This window comes from Formica exsecta, unplaced genomic scaffold (genome assembly GCF_003651465.1).
Source record: "Formica exsecta isolate Colony F162 unplaced genomic scaffold, ASM365146v1 scaffold688, whole genome shotgun sequence".
NCBI lineage: Eukaryota > Metazoa > Arthropoda > Insecta > Hymenoptera > Formicidae > Formica > Formica exsecta.
This window is the reverse complement of record NW_021853453.1, coordinates 38,253-43,002: the sequence shown is the minus strand read 5'-3', so window position 1 is coordinate 43,002 and position 4,750 is coordinate 38,253. Positions and strand designations below refer to the sequence as shown.

The 4,750-nt window shown below is 37.9% G+C and overlaps 1 long non-coding RNA gene across 2 annotated transcripts; it reads left to right on the top strand.

Annotated features, from left to right (window-relative positions):
- Positions 1-476: 476 nt before the first annotated feature.
- LOC115243080 lies at positions 477-3,646 on the top strand. Of its 2 annotated transcripts, XR_003885160.1 has the most exons (5): positions 477-599; positions 699-908; positions 1,067-2,686; positions 2,755-2,842; positions 2,905-3,646. It is a non-coding gene; the product is annotated as an uncharacterized LOC115243080 (long non-coding RNA). The 2 variants fall into 2 exon arrangements; XR_003885159.1 differs by having other exon boundaries at positions 2,755-3,646.
- Positions 3,647-4,750: the final 1,104 nt, after the last annotated feature.

The following is a 4,750-nucleotide window of genomic DNA, read 5'->3' as shown; positions in this document are numbered from 1 at the left end:
AAATCGGGCACGAACTTATGCAATCACCTGATATATATATATTATAATATTATTAGCGTTTTGCAGGCTTTATATACACTCATGATAAGAATTTGAATACGGGTATAGATAATGGATAACGCGCCGCATAGCGATAAGCGACTGAACTATTTTATAATACTTTGTAATAAGCTGCAGATTCTGTTCGGTTTTTGCTGCCAATTTGCCATCAGATTGAGCACTTCAGATCTTGCTCAGTTTTTGCCGACAATCTGATGTCGGTCATGTCAGCAAGCTTTGCATGGTTTCTGCCGCCAATTTGCTGTCTATTTATGTTAGCAAGCTTTGCTTGGTTCTTGCCGGCAATCTGCCAGCTTAATCGGTAATAACAACTCTTGTACCAAATTTGTAGCCTTTTTGCTGACAATAATTTGTAGCAAGCACTTGGCAATATCTGTTAGAACAGATGTGGCTGACTTTGATGTTACGTTAAACTCGAAAGGAGCTGAGAGACGGTTGAAAATGTCGTTAACATCCGTCATATCGGTACCCCCAATTTGGAAACCCAAGTCAGTGTCAATTATAGGATCGAGGTGCCTGTTCTCATACGGGAACTCAAGGTAACCAGGGAGCCGGAAGTGCATGATTTGTTCGAAAAGGTTGAAATGTGCAAGATAAACATCCATCAAGTTACAAACGTTGTTTTTTTTCGTTTTCAGGTCGGGTTAGGAACTCCGAGATCACTAAATTTAGGAGATGCGATTGTCGAGACATAACCTTTGAGAGGAATTTCAAAGTAAGATTAAACCAACGCGACTCCAGAGGGTATTCGTCATTGATGTCCATCAAGACGTTAGTTGGGGTGGTTATCATAAGTCCTGTGACCGCACGGAGAGCCGCGTATTGCAAGCGACTAGCCTTTAAGTAAGGTAATTCCTCCAAAGGAGCAAATGCTTGGCAGCCCCAATCCAACATCGGTCTTATATATCCCTTATAAATAGTAATTAAGTTCGAGGGATGAGCGCCCCATCGGATACCTGAAATTGCTTTTAGAATATTAATTCTAGGTATTATGCGATTTTTTTAGGTAATTGATATGAGCCCTCCATTTGAGCTCTGAGTCCAAGACCACTCCCAGGAATCTAGTAGCCATGAAAAACGGAATATTCTCATTACCAACTTTTAGAGAGAATTTGCATCTATTTAGTAGAATGCGGAGATTATGAGGTTTAAGAGTGGAAAAGATCATATAGTTGGACTTAGAGAGAGAAATCTCAAGTCCCAAGCAGTTGAAATATTGAAATAAGTTGTCAAGTGCAGTATTAAGTTGATTATTGATAACATCGATTGGATAACGTCGATCGGAACAATAAATTGCAATATCATCATTATAATAGAGTATCTTTACTTCGTCTGGCAACACTGTGTGTGAAAGAGCTATATACAGATTAAATAATAAAGGGCTCAATATGGAGCCTTGTGGAAGGCCGATAGTAGTAGTTCGGTTTTGCAAGTTAATACCAGCGGCGAAGCCAATGAGATCTCTATGAGCAACAAGCGAATTAATAAATTTAAGGATTTTAGGAGGAAGACCATATTTATTCAAAAGAGCTATAAGAATCTCCGGTCTGATCCTGTCAAACGCTTCTACTATATCCAGGAATGCTACGCCCGTATATTTTTGGGATTTGTTAGAAATATAAATATTTGCAATTAAAGTGGCAATACTATCCATACAGGATAGCCCCTTTCTAAAACTGAATTGAGTATTAGACAGTATCAAACTGTTCTCCGCCCACCATTCAATTCTCTTATAGATAAGTTTTTCAAATAATTTTAAGAGGTTGTTAGCAAGAGAGATGAGTCTGAGAGAATCTCTGCGGCCTGGCTTAGGAATAAATACAAGAAAGTATTTTGACCATTGTTGAGAAAAATGCTTTTATTAAACATTAGATTAAACAATTTCAGAATATAGATGTGTAATTCTGGTGGAAATCTTTTTATTATCCTATTAGAGATCAGATTAGGACCGGGAAAGGATCTAACTTTTAAAGTAGAGATTGCTTCATTATATTCATACTTAGAAAATGGAGTGAGAAGAAATTCTTTATTTACGTCAGTGTCGATGTTATGGATTGTTGAAATAAAGTTTTGGAGATTAGGGACAGGTGTAAGGATTGGAGGAGACAGCTTGTTGAAGGCTTCGGTAAATGACTCCAGAGAGATAGAAGAGTGCGGGGGGTTATTTGAATTTCTATTAGAAAAAGCTCTGATGTATTTCCACACTGTGGTTATAGGAGTATTCATATTAAGTGAGGAGCAAAAATCGCGGAAAGCTGGCTTCTTTTTTCTTGCAAAGAATTTTTTGTTTGTTTTCTACATTCTAAATATTCCGAAAGACTTGAAGATGAGGGGGATTGTTTAAATCTGTGAAAAATTTGATTTTTTTTTTTAAATGATGTCCCTACACTCGTCATCCCACCAAACAGTAGGGTGTTTTCTCCTGACGCCATTGGCAGGCAGCTCTTTAGCTCCAGCCCTAGTCAGTGAGCCATGAATAGCCTCGATTAAGTTATTGTAGTCTCCACTCAAATCACCACTAAACCTGCACTCCCGGTCTACAAATATGGTGCATTCCAGTTGGAATGCTTGCCAATCTACTCCAGCTAACGTAAATGAGGGACGATCAAAGGATGGACTATTGCAGGTATTAGTGATATCTATATTTATATTAGTTATGATGGGAAAATGATTGCTTCCATAATTCTCTCCAAGGACATCCCAGAAGCACTTTGCAGCCGTGGATGAAGAGACAAGAGTTATATCAAGGGCAGAAGTGGCTGACATGTCTAGCGAAGACCAGGTATAATTACCGTCATTAAGGCACGACAGATTAAGCTGAGAGACTGCTCCCTCCAATTTTAGTCCCTCGGGATCAGGGCCGGATATATTAGGTGACCAAAGTGCACTCTTCCCATTTACATCACCACAGATGACTACGGGATTAAAGTTAGCGCAATACTGAAGAAGAGTGAGCCAGGCCTGCGGATCTGTGTGAGGATGGCTTCCGCCACAAGGGGGCTATAAAGAGAACATATATATATGAATTTGTTCGGTCCAAGCCAAACCTTGCCCAGGATGTATTCTATATTATTGCGGTCACAGGACGAATTAATATTATCGTTTGTAATTCGTGTAAATCTAAGTTTATTGGAAATGAGTATTGCAACCCCACCTCCATGTCGATTACGATCGCAAGAATATATATCATAATTATTAATGTTGGGGCGATATTGTTCATCTAACCTTGTTTCACAAAGTGTTACTATATCAATTTTATACTTGTCAAGCAAGAATGTAAGTTCGGAAATTCTCCTTTTCAAAGATCGACAATTCCATTGTAAGATGTTAGTTATGGAACAGTTTTAAGATGTTTCCTACAGCGGGAATAGAAGGAGGTTTTCCAACATGTTTTTAGTGCACTATTAACCGAATACACATAAAATTCTGAACCAGTACAGAGCAAGCCAACCGAATACTAAATACTGAAAGAGTGCGCATTCAGTGCGCACTAGTGCATTCAATCGAATTCGCCATTAGAGAGTATGTTTCCACCGAGGGTTCAAATCGGGTCAAAGTTGGGTCAGAGTAGGGTCAGAGTCGGATTGGCTTGCCTGTTTCCACCGGATCAGAGTTGAGCAGGGTTACAAAAATTATAAAAGTGAATGTTGACCGGCTAACTTTATGGAGCTGGGTTACACTAGGGTTGCGATAAGATTAGATGTTACCAACTGTACAAAGTACAGCTACAACTGTCAGTATCCTGACATATTAAGGTTGAATTTTTATAACAAAATATTATGAATCCGAGAGCGATAATGTTAATTTCGCAGTATCAAAGTAATATGCAGAAATTATTCATTATTGTAAAAAATATATAAGTATTTGTATAACCACAACGATGTACACAGCACAATTTCTTTCTGTTGGCAATACTGCAACTAACTCGACTCTTGTCGTTTCCACCGAACCGCATTTGAACCCTACCTTAAAATTTTATTGGGTAGAGTTCAACTTTAAGTTTGGTGTTTCCACCGTAAGAACGCTCACCCCAAACCGACTCTGACTCGACTCTGACCCAATTCGAACCCTCGATGGAAACATACTCAGAATCCTAGATTACTAGAGAGGCGCCAACTTGTTCCACATCCTGATTGGTCGATTAAAATAGCCGCCATGTTAGAATACAAACGTTACACGTACAGCCTGACAGCCTGTCAATCAAATGTGGTTGTGTTAATTTTAAAAGTTTAAATAAGTGCATATTATAATTTCTTGTTACCACAGTAAATAGAAATGTCTTATATATGTTATATATATCTATGCAGTCTACGCGTTTTATGCGTAACTCGGAACGCACCCTATGTCAATTTGTGTGTGAGGGCCTTTAACGTGCGCTCGGCTAAAAGTCGGTGCTGATTGGCCCGACTTTACTCGATAATAACCCAATTTTTAAGCGTTATAGAAAAAATGGTTCAATTTTCACTTTTCGATTCATTTTTTGGTAAGAAATAACACTATGTACTTAGTGGGCGGTCTTTACATATCACCCTGTATATTACATGTACTATATATTCTATGGATACATATATGCATTTTGAAATATTATCTCAGATACAAGATAGTATAATTAAAATTAATTAATTAAACATTGCTGTTGATACCAAAAAATAGAAATTTTATTAGATTATATATATATATATATATATAT